The following is a 15,816-nucleotide window of genomic DNA, read 5'->3' on the forward strand; positions in this document are numbered from 1 at the left end:
ATTTCTAAGTCACCCCTAGCAATTACTCCACACAAGGCCCTGAAGACTCTCTTGACTGCTCTCAGTCTTCTTTTTGCAATTTCATCACTGCCTACCTGAGATGTAATGGATAACAATCTGAAGGCTGCCCCAGGGTAGGAAGCTTTCTCATTACATCTCCAGCCCAGGCCCCAGAGAGGCAGCAAGCTTCCCTAAGAAGTATGTCCAGTCAGCGCATTGGGCCTTCTGTTCCCTTCAGAAGAGAGTCTCCTATGACAATGACCCCTCTTTTTCCTTTATGGAAGTGGTTTTGACGCAGGGCGTAGGCCAGCTTAACCTTGGTGACACCTCTAAGCTAGATGAACCGTTGTTCTCGTCATTGTTCGGTCCCACTTGCAGAGCCTCGTACCCATTATGCAGGCGCACCTGGGAGGGTGGGGCAGTCACAGAGGAGATGCTCCTGCTGCGCCGGGCAGGAACTTGTCACCATTGCCCCCTACCCCTTAAGTGACCCTGTTCTGCCGGGTGGAGAGAGGATAGGGAATCCTCCATATCCACGTCTACCTGGCAGGTCTGTCCCAGGGATGGCAGGGTGTGGCTCCAGTAGTCTTCCTCTCTCTCAGGCTCTCTGATACTCCTCAACCTACTCAGCTCCTCCCGGAGCTCTGCCACTAAGCTGAGGAGTTCCTTTACCTACCACTCCTCCTACAGGTGTGCTCACTGCTGCTGTCTGGTACTGCTGTAAGAGTAGGGCACACCCTGCAGACTGACACCTGTGAAGATGGAGATAAACCTACAAGTTTGTAAATAACCTCTGTGAAAATGGCAGTGCATGGGTAGTTTAATGAAAGAGAAAACAGTGCTTACCCTTAGCTCATATCAATGGCACACTCTCTCTGTAAATTTAAGCAACCACAAATGATGCTGCAAACTGGATAGGATTACAGGCATCAGACACATTCACATAGGTCACCAATCTTTGAGGAGACCATGCAGCTTGCATCAGACCCACAATACTAAAACAGGAGGCTTGACTCCTGAGCGACTCCGCAAACTTCTCTGACCACCCCCAACAACACTGCTGGGGAAAAAGCAGCCTTGGAAGTACACACAGACATGCAATGATTTTCCAGCATCTTGGAGGCTGTTGCAAATGATATCCAATCCTAGAGCCACTAGCCTAGTGCAATTAGACTAGTACAATCATGCAGTGTCCTGCATACAGCAAGGATGTTCATTAAAGTTGGTACAAGGACACCTTTTAAACACCACCTATGATCTTATTGCATCTTAATATCACAGCAATAACCCCACAGCTTGTAAAACAGAATGTGATCCTTTTTGCTGCTTTTCTTATTATATTTCTTCATTGTCTGCATTCCACAAGTTCTTATGCATACAGATTAAGAAGTTGATACAGCTTTCTACTCCAGGCTAAGAGATGTGGATGGGAAAGGTTCAAGAAATAAATACAAAGCAAACCAAAACAAAAGCAATACAACAAATAATTAGTTAAGGCAGAAAGGCACTAACCTGAAATATACACACGCCCCTAAAGTAATGAAGTAATGAAGACTGTGAATCTGGACATCATAAGAGACCAGAAATATTGAAAAAAACAAAGGAAGAAGCACAATTCAGCCCAGTTAGATGGAGCTATGGCCTAGAAAGATTTTCTTCTTTTTGTAGAGAATTACTTTGCTGATTATCAGAAAGTTCAGAGACTAAGGCTAGTCAAGACCATTTAAAAATAGAATAGGCTGTGTGCTGTGAAAAAAACACCCACTGTAGGTAGGCTGCTTGACATAACCTGGAATGTCCTCAGAGCTCAGAACCTTATCAAGCCTCAGAGGTGAGAATTGAGCCTCATTAGAAACAAGTCCCCTCAGACCCATGAAAGATTACAAAAACATATGTATGTCTTTATGTTCGCTTTTCTATTTAGAATACAGTTATATGGAGAGGGGATAAAGGCAAGTGAGGACTGATTCTATTTTATTACAAGGTAGTAACTGCATTAAAGTGAACTGGCATCAAACCAGAAGTGGAAATGCAAGCTATATTGTCTTCATAGTGCTCTCTAGCTTCTGCAGAACATTGTTCATGAGTAAGATATCTTTTTTACCTCTTCTTTTTTTGCAGTTCTTTCTAGAATCCACTGAACTTTATGTTTATAATCAGCATGTCATTTTTTATGATTCAGAAAGTTTTAAAGACAACAACAAAAAGGGATGGTTTGAGCACTATGAATCAGTGATTTAATCTGGCCAGAAACATTTCAATCTGCATTCATCTTCCATGGCTGACATGTTAAGTAAGAATTTTTTATCCTCCTAAATATTTGATACACATCAGCTTTCCCAGAAAACAAAACCTGGCAATTTCAGGAAATTAATTCTACCCTGAGATTCCCAAAACTGAACTTTTCAATGAACTTGACTCATGCCGTATTTTTCTTATGTCTAATTAAAGACTCAGAACATCTTTATTTACTTTTCTACCCAATTTTACCTCTTAATCTTACCACTGACAAGGTATACTGATAAAAGCTAACAAAGACAAACAAATAAGTACCTAAAAAACTACTGATACCACATAAGTTAATTCTGAACAAGGTTGACCAATGAAGGATTTAAAGTTTAGTATCCTTTGCCCGGCATTATCATTATCATTACAAGCAGTCAGTATCTACGCTAGACACAACAATAGAAAGTTTTATTAACAAAATATTTTGACCACCCTGAAAAAAAAAATTACAAAAAAACCCGAACAGGGAACTAATGATTCTTCTCAAAACCAGTAAGACCAACTGAAAGCCCCAAGAGAAGTCTGCAGAGTGCATAGTCAAGTTGTTCAGAAGGAAAGACTTCAAGATTTTACTGGTAAAATTTATCTTTATCATCTTCATTAAATTTGTGTTGGGTATGAATCCAGTTTATTTTTATCAGCTGTATAAAGTTTAGTAATGAGACAACTTTGCTTACACATGTTGAGATGAAGATGCAATTTCTGCAAACACCTGTACAAATCACTTCTTCTGATGCAGGAAATAAATTGATATAGAAAATATGAATACAAATACATTTTACAGATGAAGAAATAACCTAAATTGTTACTTTCTTCAGTAATGACTAAACACTAAGCACAATGGACACAGTGACTTCAAGCTGATGTTCCATATTGACTTACTGAGATATAATGACACGGCAAAGTTATAAGTAAAGCCTGCAACAGCAGGACAACTACTTTTCATTGTTTAGCATAAAATATTAGGATTCTTATCTCAGAGAAAGGAGAGTTAATAAGAAAAAGAGAAAAGAGGGGAAATGTCCAGCTATCAAAAAACAGTTTTGCTAAAAAGCATATTCTAACTGATACAAAACTGAATGAGCTGCAGCTTGTGTCTCTTCAGATGGTACCAGTGTTGGTTTTTGTCATTAGAGGTGTTTTTTTGTTTGGTATTGGGTTTTGGTTTTGGTCATTTTTTCATTTGTGTTTGTATGTGGTCAAGGGGGTAGTTAGCATGAAAAAGGACGAAGAAAAAAAAAAAGGAGGAAGTTTTAAAATCTACTCCAGCTTCCTCAGGGACAATATTTATGTTATTGAACAAGTCATGTAACCTGTATATGTCTCAGGTATACTCTCTGAAAAATGGCTATTAATACAGAATTTCACAGAGAATCGTGGATTCTTACTAATTGGTAACCTCTGAGATATCTGGATGAAAGGTTGTGTTTGCTTGCCAAGTGTATTAGAGCTTCACACCGACTGCACTGTATCAGGTAGCAGAAAACTAGAGCAAGCCAAGCCACAGGGATAGTCTGAATGCCCAAAATGGAGGAAAATTGCTCCTGCCTCTCATGTTGACTGATTTCTGATTTTTCACAGAAGTTAGAAAATACGTTCTACAGAGTTTAGCTGTGAGGGCTGCAGTCTTAAGGAACAAGATAGTAAAAATTGTTATAAGAACGGGTGCTCCCTGATTTCTTTCTCTTGAGGTAGTAGCTTCTTATAGTTATCTTTAACCAACAGCTAACATTTGCAATATAACCTTGAGCAGCGGGGAAAAGGTGTAACAATGCTTTTGTATTAAGCGTTCTGGTTTTAATCTATAACCTCCTCCACTTGGTTTCTCCCAAAGACATAGATAGGAGGTACTGAATATAATACTTTCATCATAAAGGTAATTGGATATCTCTGGCTCCTGCTACCCTTTCATAGTATCTGTTGAATATAATGCTTGGATTTCACGTTTTGGATGGATTCCCAGAGTTTATGTAAAGTGTTTGCCTGAAGTACTGAAAGAGAACCTATATTTTTATTTCCCCATGCCTGTCCTGAGGATTAATCCATTATTCCTCACATTGCAAATTTTTTGCACTTTTAAAAATTTCTGATTTCTGAATATGAATGAGTTGAAAATTCAAAACTCCAGTTTCACAGGTAAATCAAAACTACTGCTGGGGGACAAAAATACCCAACCCCCACAAAAAAAAACCCAAAACCGCCCACAAAGAACTTTTTGGTGGTTATGTAAAAATAAAGTGGGTTCTGAATCAGAGTCCACAACTGAAATCTATCCACCTCGGTCCTAAAATATTGAAATACTGAGCTGGAAAAGTTCATAGAATCAGCTATGTATAAACAGCGAATTTAATAAACCAGCTAATAAAAATAGCTTATGTTCATATAGCACTTCACATTGAGATGCATAAACAACAACTAATTAGTTCCCTTAATACTCCTCCAAAGTAGATCCTATTAAACATACAAGTTAGAGGTGTAATTCCAAGTTAACAGTTATTGGATTTCTAAGGATTATCTTTAGCAATTAGTAGAAAATGTAGTTTATAAATGTCTATTCCATAATCTGTTTTCAGTTAGCTAATATATTGCCATCAGTTATTTAAATGCTAGGTTACTCATTGTCGCCCAGACATCCTGACTAGAGTAGGAAACGAGACTTCTGATGAGCAAACTCCCTTTCATTTCAGTCCCAGTGTATTCTCTGTGTGACATGTTCATTAGCAAAATTTATCAGCACTGTCCAATATCCTGAGGATCGACTTGGGACTGCCAGATCTCCTTGCTTTTCCTTTGCTTGTCAGCGTGCAATGGCTTGTAACAAATGTTGTGGCTTATGGCCATTTACAGCGCAAGCAAAGAAGCTACCTTATCACTGAGAAATGTTAAATCATTTCTATTATTTTTCTAAAAGCATTTTCTGTCCTAAACTGTGACTCCCTCAGCTAGCACAGCATGTAGACCAGCAAGGAAATATGCACCTCCCACCTGCCAGCCTATCCCATGTTCAAATCACATGAAAACCTGAAGCCAAAATGAAGCCAGATTCCTAAATATACACTCTGTGTGCTAGCCCTTTTCAAACTGAAACCATGGAAACTACTGGAAACTTCACCCTCAAGTATGCCTGTTAAAAACAAGACCACATCCTTTTAGATAGACTTCCAAAAAATGACAGGAAAACATTTGAGCAGATGTCTTCCCTTCCTGTGGGAATTGCATCTCCATAAATCTTGAAGTAGCAGACTGTGAGAATCAGGGATGTTGAAGACATTGCTATAACCTCCCTCCTCCCTAGGGTTGTACTGGACAAGTGAGGATGTACTAAGCAAAGTATATTGAAATCCATCATATCCAAGAGGCAGGCAGTAAGAAGATGCCTGGCTGATGCCCATGACTCTCTCTGAAAAGATCCTGTAGTGAGGAATGATAAGGCAGAAAAAGCAACCTGACAAGCCACGAACACAGTCCCAGTTCTCCTTTGGCTGCAGATAAAAAGGATTAGGGAGAGAGATCTTTCATAATGTTTAGCAACAAAGCACAAAACACATACAACCAGATATAAACAACATGCTGTGTGGTACCTCCACACAGTGCTCTACTGAGGGCTGGCAGTCAGAGTCCAGTCCGTCATATTCAGGAGCAGGAACTCTTTTCACAGAGCCTGGAAGTTTATATAAGTACAGGATTAAGTTAATATATCATCCTTTTAAGAGTGTAATTAGAACAGAAATACATGAAGGCCAGGTAGTAGAAAGAGCTTCACAAAGCTTTCCTGCAGTTTGTGGACAATGTACAGACAATGGTTTATCTGGAAATGTCTCAGAATTGCCTGAAACGATGCAGGGTTATATAACTCAGAAGTGTCAAACCCACTTATGATAAGGTGCATCCTTCCCCTTCTTCAGCTTTTACTGATAGGTAGAGTTATGGTTAATGGTATGCAATGGGAGTACAGGTACTCCGCCATAAGCAGAAGTTACCCCTTAGCTTACTGTTTAAAAAGAAAGAAACAATGTTTAGACAGGCAACTCTTTCCAGTACAATCTGCAAATAATTTGCCTCAAGGTGACCAAGCACTGAGAGGCCTTTTCAGCTCATAAGGACAGCAAGAAAGTCTGCAAGCTGGAATCGTATTTTAAATTCTAGCTCTTTATTCTGCAAATCCTTTGGTAGACTAGTCTAAAGAAGCAGAGAGTGCCAGAGCACTGCTGAGGTGACACACTGCAACAACCAGAAAAAGCACTGTGTTAGAGAGCCAAAAGGATGCTGCACACTGCAGTGGCACTGGACACCCAAAGCTTTGGTCATGACTCCACTGTCCCAAGAGTTACATCAACACATGAAAAACAAAAAGACTGCATCCGCCCCAAAGAGTCCACAACTTAATAAAAGAAGTGCCCTGTCCTACAGCTGAGTAGGATGATACAAAACTGCAACAATAAGCAGACAGTTGAGTGTAAAAGCTGCTCCAGTTGAGAAAATGATTACTTGCAGTGCTTCCTGGCAAATACAGTTCTAATTTATTTATTAATTTTTCTTGCTTTATCCATTTATTGTTGTTAAATGGGGAATACAGATCCTGACTTATTAATTCCCAACTATATTTTAGATACCCCTCAGCATTAGACACAAAGTTGGGCTGCTAACTAGAAAAACAGAAGAATAAATACATCTTTATTGTTCTGTTGTTCCAAGAACAGATGTTCCAGCCTTTATAAAAGCCAAGTGGGGATTTAGTGCCTTGTGCATCGTGCCAGGAAGGTCACTACATTTAAATTATTGTGGAACAGATCACTCTTGCAGGTCAGACTTGTTGTTACTTTGACTATCAAAACACCCAAATTCAGCAATAACCAAAACAGTAAAAGTACAGATGTAGAATCAAAACATCAATATGAATACGCATGCCACTGAACTGGGCTACATCATTGTTTCAGAAATAAACTTCCTTTTTTATTTTTTATTTTTAACTTCAAGCATTTTGGCATGTATGTTTGTTGGGGTCAGGGTTGGGGGAATAAGAGAAATGTGTTACTCGTTGGCAGAATGCCTAACTTAATGAGGAAGGTCATACAAAATACAGGTTGGTTTCCAGTTATCTCCCATTGTCCAAAAGGCTGTCCATCCTGATCAGGCCTTCTGCAGAGCGAAATAGAAGTATACTAAAGATTTCAAAGTACATTTAATTAAAGCTCCATGTGATCTCTAATGCCTAAAGGTAGTGTGGCACCAAAAAAAAAACCAAGGTGAATCCAACTACAGTAATTTGGTAACAAAGGGGTTTTTCTCTCTTTTTACTGAAACATGAACAGCTGAAGTTGTATTTTGTGTTGTTTGTGAAGTTGCAGTTCAGTCCATGTATTACAGCAATAAAACGTCCTTTGTTTGAGGACATGGGGAAAACTGCACTTACAAAATTGTTCCACTATGATTGATGATAAAATCTCTTTGATTAATCCACCGGTATCAAAGCTTCTGTGACTGACACAGAGCTGGAATAAAAAAGTTGTCCTTCCATGAAAGATGTGTGGAGAATTTTCCATTCTTTTTTTCAAGAGAAAAACCCAATTTCTCTTGAAATAACCTCTCTTAAAGCACCAAGAAACTGACTGACTTCACTCTGAAATTTCCCATCCTATACTGCAACTACTAAAGGACAAGGTTCTTCCTCCCTTAATAAAAATCACAACTCAGAAGAGAGTCAGCACATTCCTATGAATCCCCCAAGCCCTGTGGTCTTAAGTGGCGCCTGCAGCATAGTCCTAGCAATCGTTACCCGTGTGGGGATGAACTTCCCACTGTCATACTCCTTGGAGAACCAAGTTGTTGACAGAAGCAGAGCCAGAATACCAAAATCAGTTTGAATATAAAGTATGTTTGTCCAAACTGAAATTAATCAGGACACTTTAGAACAGGTTTATGTATAGGAGAAACTCTATGTTTAAAGTAACAAGTATGGTAATGCATACCACATATAATGCTACTTATTGTATACAGATATATTTAGGTCTCTATGAATGTAAGCTGTTTACCTACTGAACCGAACTTCCACAACACACACTTTTTTTGTATATACGTGGCCCACAATTTTCAAGAGAGAAATAGCTTCAAAGAAAATCTAATATGGTACAAAAGTTTGATTCAGATCTTTACACAGTTAATTTTAATTGTGAAAATGTATGGAATTACAGAAAACTGAAACATGTGAAAACTAGAAAAGTTCATCAGGCTGAATAGTCCATTAGATCCAAGCATCTTGAACTGGTTTCAGCTGGGATAAAGTTCATTTTCTTCCTAGTAGCTGGTGTAATGCTGTGTTTTGGATTTAGTGTCAGAATAATTTTGATAATACACTTATGTTTTAGTTATTACCGAGCAGTCCTTACACTAGTCAAGGACTTTTCCAGCCTCCCATGCTCTGCTGGATTCACAAGAAGCCGGGAGGGGAGGGGGCACAGCCAAGGCAGCTGATCCAAACTGGCCAAAGGGATATCCCACACCATATGACATCATGCTTAGTATATAAAGCCAGGGGAAGAAGAAGGAAGGGGGGGACATTTGGAGTGATGGTGTTTGTCTTCCCAAGTACTGTTATGCGTGATGGAGCCCTGCTTTCCTGGAGACGGCTGAACACCTGCCTGCCCATGGGAAGGGGTGAATGAATTCCTTGTTTTGCTTTGCTTGTGAATGTGGCTTTTGCTTTACTTATTAAACTGTCTTTATCTCAACCCACGAATTTTATCACTTTTACTCTTCTGATTCTCTCCCCCATCCCTCTGCGGGGGAATGAGCGAGTGAGTGGCTGCATGGTGCTTATTTGCTGGCTGAGGTTAAACTGTGACACATCTACGTATGACCTTCCTGTAAGGAGTCTGTGTAGTCTGTTCACTAAGATCTCCAGCAATCCAGATAAGGCATTCTCCCTAGTTTTGGGATTTTAGCAAAGCTCTTGACACTGTCTTTCACAGTATGCTTCTGGACAAAACCTTCAGCTAGACAAGTCCATTATACATTGGGTGAGCAGTTGGCTGATGGGTCAGGGTCAAAGAGTTCTGGTAAATGGGGTTACATCAGGCAGCCAGTCACTAGTGGGGTTCCCCAGGGCTCAATTTTGGGCCAGTGCTCTTCAGTGTTTTTCTAAATGACTCGGACACAGGAGTTGATTGTATATTAAATGGGTTTGCCAATGATATTAAATTAGGAGGAGCTGTGAACTCCCTCAAGGGTAAAGAGGCCTTAAAGAAAGATCTGGATAGACTAGAGAGATGGGCAATCACCAACTGTATGCAATTTAACAACAGCAAGTGCTGGATTCTGCACCTGGGACATGGTAATCCTGCTCATATGTACAAATCAGGAGAGAAGAGGCTGGAGAGCAGCCCTACAGAAAGAGATCTGGGGGTTTGGGTTGACGGCAAGTTGAATATGAGTCAACAGTGTGTTGTGGCAGCCAAGAGGGCCAACTGTCCCCTGGCGTACATCAAGCGCAGTATAGCTAGCCAGTCAAGGGAGGTGATTGTCCCACTCTACACTGCACTGGTGCCGCCCCATCTCAAGTCCTGTGTGCATTTCTGGGTACCTCAATAGAAGGACACCAAACTATGGGAGTGTGTCCAGAGAAGGGCAACCAGGATGGTGAAAGGCCTCAAGGGCAAGACTTATGAGGAGCAGCTGAGGTCACTTGGTTTGTTCACCGTGGAGAAGGCTAAGCGGTGCCCTCATCGCAGCCTACGCCTTCCTCAAGGGGTGCAGCTGAGGGGGAGGTGCTGGTCTCCTCTCTCAGGTGACCAGCAACAGGACACAAGGAAATGGAATGAAGCTGTGTCAGAGGAAGTTCAGACTGGACGTTAGGAAAAGGTTCCTCACTGAGAGGTTGGTCGGTCACTGGAACAGATTCCCCAGGGAAGTGGTCACGGCACCAAGCCTGTCAGAGCTCAAGGAGTGTCTGGATGATGCTTTTAGTCATATGGTTTCATTTTAGGCAGTCCTGTGAGGAGCAGGGAGTTGGACTTGGTGATCCTTATGTGTCCTTTCCAACTTGAGACATTCTGTGATTCTAGTTGTTCTTCCTACCACTATTGTTTCTAACATGCAGCCTTGCTGCAACTTAGGAAACAGTTTCTTTCTATCTTGAATTAAAGTAAGATTTCCACACCCCCCCTTTCATAGTACCTAGAAGCTTCACTGATGTTTATTCATCACTGTACAACGTTCGCAATCTCTTGTACAGAACCAGGACTATCTCAAAGTGGGTAGCCTCACTGCAATTATTTGTAAAGATATAATTTTAGTTACTTTCTTCTTTTATTATTTTTAAGGAACACCCTGGCTTTAAAGCCAGCAGTAGTGGTTTTCAACTGCTACTGTTCAGATAGTGTATTTTCAGTTTTGCTGTGATGTTGGACTTGGTTCTGGCATGTGCACCATCTTCACTTAATGCAGGAGGGAACTAGGACTCAGAAAGATTTTACTAAGGTTTATAAATTTCTGGTGAGAACAGACCTCACTGCCCCAGTGCAATATGTGCACCTGTCTGGCCGTATGTAACTGTATCCCTTTCAAATTCAGCTTCTTTCTTTTGGCTCCCTATGGTTATGTTTGTTTCCCTTGAAAGAATGTGGTCTGGGTCTGTATTGTTCCATTGTATTTGAATTGTCTTCTTTGGTTTAGCATTTGGGAGAAACATCACTCCTGCCTCCCACCACCCTGATCTCTGAGAGGCTCTAGCCCCAGACTCTGTCTAAAACTGAAAGCCATCTGTGCAATTTAGAGACAGAGAAATCAAGCGAAATAATCTGCTCAGCTAGATAAAGACTTTCATAGATTAACAGAGAAGGGCCAAGATGATAATCACATGGACCAGATCAAGTGTGAGTTCAGATTTAAACCTGAGCCACTGCTAACATCTGCGTCCTAAACCAGGTACACCAAAAGAGCATCATTAGATGATACCCTGGAAAAGTCCCATATGCTGTGCTTATCTCCCATATTTGCACATTCCAGACTACTGTCTAATTTGTTCTAACAAGATTTCAGACCTCTTCAAACTATAATCAGAAAACACCACACAGGTATTTTCATCACAGATGGTTGCTCCTCTGATCGTCTTGCTACCGTTACACAGAGACTGGATTCGGCCTCGCTGTACCTTGCCTCCTCCCCAGTTTAGATCTGCTTTGGAAAGTAGTTTGTCTAGTGACTATTTCTGCTTCTTTACAAAGCATTACAGCTGATCTCTGTTGCTGAGGTATGATTAAGAAGTTCTGCAGTGCCTGTAGGAAGCTGTAAAAGGGTTATCCTTCTAGTTTACCTTTTAAAAGCCAACAATATCACCGACATTGTACAGGGCACAAAAATCAAGACAGTCTCTGCAGTGGAGAGCTTATGAATGAAAGCTATGAAGCACAAATAGGCACTCATTCTCAACAAAAGGAAAAGAGCCTGTGTCAAAACCTTCTGTGCCAACAAGCTTGACAACTTTGTGCTAAAGCATACACCACAAATGAGGATTCATGGCCCAGTCTGAAGAGGTTGTGAGCACCCACAGTTCATAATGACATTGCTGGGAGCTGCAGGGCTAGAGCACCTATTCAGAGCAAGCCATTAGCTTAAACGAGAGTAAAATCAGCAGAGGTTATAAAGTGCTTTACTGTTATGTGTCTGACAGGTGGTGCCATTGAAATGGTGGAATTAGGGTACTGCAAAGAAAACACAGCTCAGCCAAATAACTGCAGCTGTTCTGTACTGTTTGTTTGTTTTATTTGTGAACAAGACACATGGAATTCATGCCGTTTAAATATATGTTGTTATGGACCAAGGGGCTAATATTTGTCACTATCCACAGTTCTGTAACCAGTCAGGAGTCTGTGGTATGAATTCTATGGCAATGCTTATCATGAACATGCACATTAATGACAGTTTTCCCTTATAAATGCTTTCCCCCAAATAGAACAAATCCTCTTTTTCCTCTTTGTTTTGACAAACATATTGCAAAGGACTAAATGAATCCCATTTCCACTGCAAGTCAGAGGAAATCCACTAGTTTTGAGTGGTTACTGGGGTAATGCTCAATGTACTATAGTCTGTGGAGGAACCGGTCTGTAGTCTCTACCATAGCATTCTGTACAAGAATCAGTGCACAAAGCTTGATCTTTATTGAGGATGGTTGCTAACAAGTTCTGCGTATAGAATTTATATTGGCTTCTGTAATAGCGGCAAGACACAGCACAAACACTGCATGTCATTTATGTCCCCATTTAGAAGCTTTGTGTATTCTGCCAGAATCATATGAACAGCATTCTACTCTCATTTCTAAATGACAGCTACATATTAGCAACATATATACCAAGCTGTTTTCCACTGAAATGCTTTAAAGGGAGGTTTGCAGGTCAGCTGGACAAGGCCTTACAATGTCTTGTATCAAATTACACAGGAAACAAAAAAATTAGGTATGTACTGTTTCAGTCAGCTCAGTCCTACACAAGGTTCTCTCTGTCTTGCAGGAAAAAGACTACTGTGTGTGTGATACTACAGAACACTTGATGAACATATAACACTGAAGGAAGCTTCAAGTTGTAATTTTTCCATTGCATGTACCTGGCAGTCAGTACAGACATCTTTCTTCAAGATTGCATCCCACAGGAATAGGTGGAATATATAATGTTACAAACATAGAACAACTTTGCGCTGCATTACTCATTTCTGAGGCTTGGATAAATTTTGAGTAAAAACTTGCACATTTTTAAGTAGCTGCTGATACATGTCTTTAGAGTTCATAGCGGTAACTTGTCTAGCACCTTGAGAGCAGAGGCCCATGCAAGGGTGTGTAACAAGACAATTACATGTTGAGAAAGCATTTGTTGATATGAACACCATAATGACAGTATGAATTATATTTATGTGCTGCAGTGAAATGTACACAAGTTGCTCAGACATCTGCATTTCTCATCCACATCCAGTTACTTTACCTTCCCTCCCATCAGATTCCCTTCAGCCTACTTTGATTATTTTAAATTTGTGAGCTTCTAAAAGCACCCCTCCCCAACTAAAAACTGGCACGTAATCAATCAAAGAAGCAGGACTCTGCAGAAAGGGATTCTCAAAATACTACCGATGCCTCCCTGTATTGCCTACAGCCTGAAGTACCCACACACTCAAAAGAATATGTAATGAGCAGCTGTAGACAGAGAAGAAATTGCTGGGCAGAATCATAGAGTATAAAAACATTAGGATGAAAATAAGGATGCCTAAAAAATATTATCAGAGTGAAATCCTGTATCTGTCCCTCTTTCCAAAAACAAACAAAACCCCCACGTTTTATTGTGTTCCCCAGAGCTGTAAGTGGCACTACTCCACCTGAGCTCCTAACTGTGCTAATGAAGTTGAGTGCTGCTGAACCAACTGTGGCTCACCACAACGGGGTGCTCCTTCATCTACAAAATACCACGTTACTTTGTAGAAAAGGAGTGTAATCGCAAACTTGGTTTCCCATGGGGTGTTGCTAAATTGGTCTCTCTTATCCCCCACCTTCTGTTACCTATTTTGCTACCATGGGCAAGACAATCTCACAAGACATATTTTCATCTTGTAGGGATGTCTTTCTTTCCTTTCTTTTTTCTTTTCCTTTTCTTTCTTCTTCCCCCCCCCTTCTTCTTTTCTTCTTTTTTTCCATTTTCTTTCCTTTCTTTTAATTTTCTTTTCTTTTCTCTTTTTTATTTCCTCTTTTCTATCTTTTCTTTCCTTCTTTCTTTTTCTCTCTCTAATATTTTTTTCTGTCTCTTGCTCTCCCTTCTTTCTTCCTTTCTTCCTTTCTTTCTTCCTTTCCCTCCATCTCTTAGCCAGAGAGCCATAGAGCAGCAAATCTCCTTTTTCTGGTTCCTGGAGCAGGAATACAAAGACAGTTTGGGGGACAGGGAAGAAATGCAGCAAAAATCAGTGGCCTGTTCAGTGTCCTTTTCTGCACAGTGAGGGAATGGAAAATGAATGGAGCTTCACTTATAGCAGACAATGACAGTGGCACAACAGCTCACAACTGAACAATTTTGGGAAGAACAAACCTGAGAATTAGCGGCTGCTTTTGTTAGTAATTCCCACTGTGGTTTGAGCCTCCTGTTGAGCTAGGACTGCATAACAGTTTGTCTGATCATGCTCTAGCATGGTGTGTGTCTTCTCTCCATTAATAATTTCATTCTGTATATGTACTACTGTTATTCACTTGCAGATCTTCTTAATGTCTACTTTTGATGGTGAAAACTTCTCATGGGGAAGAAAAAATAGCTCTTGACATAGGGAGACTGCAGAAAGATTTAATAAAAAAGCAAAAAATAGACTTCTAACAAATTGAAATACTATAATTTTATATATAAAGTCACCTTCAACATCTAGACATAATTTTATTTTTAAAAGGCATATTAATTTTATTATAGCATATTTTAAAACTATTAGTAAGAGTATTCTGTCCCTAGAAGAATGAATAGAAAGTACTTTCAGTGTTTTCATTGTTTTCAGTCTTAATGCCTTGTTTTTCTTTTTGTTCTTTTCATTTCAGATGACATTTTTCCTACATAAGTTAATGCATTATCCACAGACAGAAAAATAAAAAAATTTTCACTTGTATAGTACCACATAAATGAACTGCACATTTTAGATAAATTAAAGTTTGCTTCTTCAGAGGTTTTAGTCCCAATATAATAGAAAATGCCACCGGCCTTGCTTATGAAACTAGCAGCAGCTGATCAGCGTGCATGACTGAAGCCATTAAACTTTGATATTAATAACAAAAAATAAGGACAACCCACAACTTGATTTATTTTGCCAAGACTGGCAGAGGAACAAAACATCAGTACAAATTATAACAACAATTTCTTCTAATTTTCAATTACAAGAAAAGGTGCCTCAACCAGTGGAAGTCTGTGTTGATATTACTTCAGCACAGTTTATACAACCCTTTCACCAACCTCTACCCAGCCAAACCTCCCTCTGAGCTCACCGTAAACCTCAGACATCCCTCCTGTACAAGATGAGAAAAAGACAATATTAATCTCTCCCAATTTCAGTCATCAGAAAATTTAATAGTACTGCAAGACAAAGTTGCCTGGAGGCTTTCTCTACCTAGTCAAAGGAGAGAGATGCACCTTTTGATGCCCTGCTGCCTATGTTAAATAACCACATTGACATGGTTTCTAGAGTATGCTTCCTGAAGTCAAAGGTTATTTCTTGATAGAAATTCCCACACATTTCAGTATAAGATTTGTCTCTTTTCAGGGGTTTAATTAAGGATGAGGAACACTAGATTTTTATACAGTTTTACTTCTTTTTCTTTCAATTTGATTGAACCCTTATGACAGTGATACTGAAGGTCTACATTTATATTAAAGAACTTATCAAGATACTCCTTTAATTTCTTCTATTCCTGAATCAGGGCTAACTATTGTCCTCTCTGTTTTCAGCTATGAACTACAGGCCCAAACTGAAATACTGTGTTACCTGTGGCAGATCATTCTGGAAAGAAAAGTATTTTCTGTAAGTTTC

This window comes from Phalacrocorax carbo, chromosome Z (genome assembly GCF_963921805.1).
Source record: "Phalacrocorax carbo chromosome Z, bPhaCar2.1, whole genome shotgun sequence".
Classification (NCBI taxonomy): Eukaryota; Metazoa; Chordata; class Aves; order Suliformes; family Phalacrocoracidae; genus Phalacrocorax; species Phalacrocorax carbo.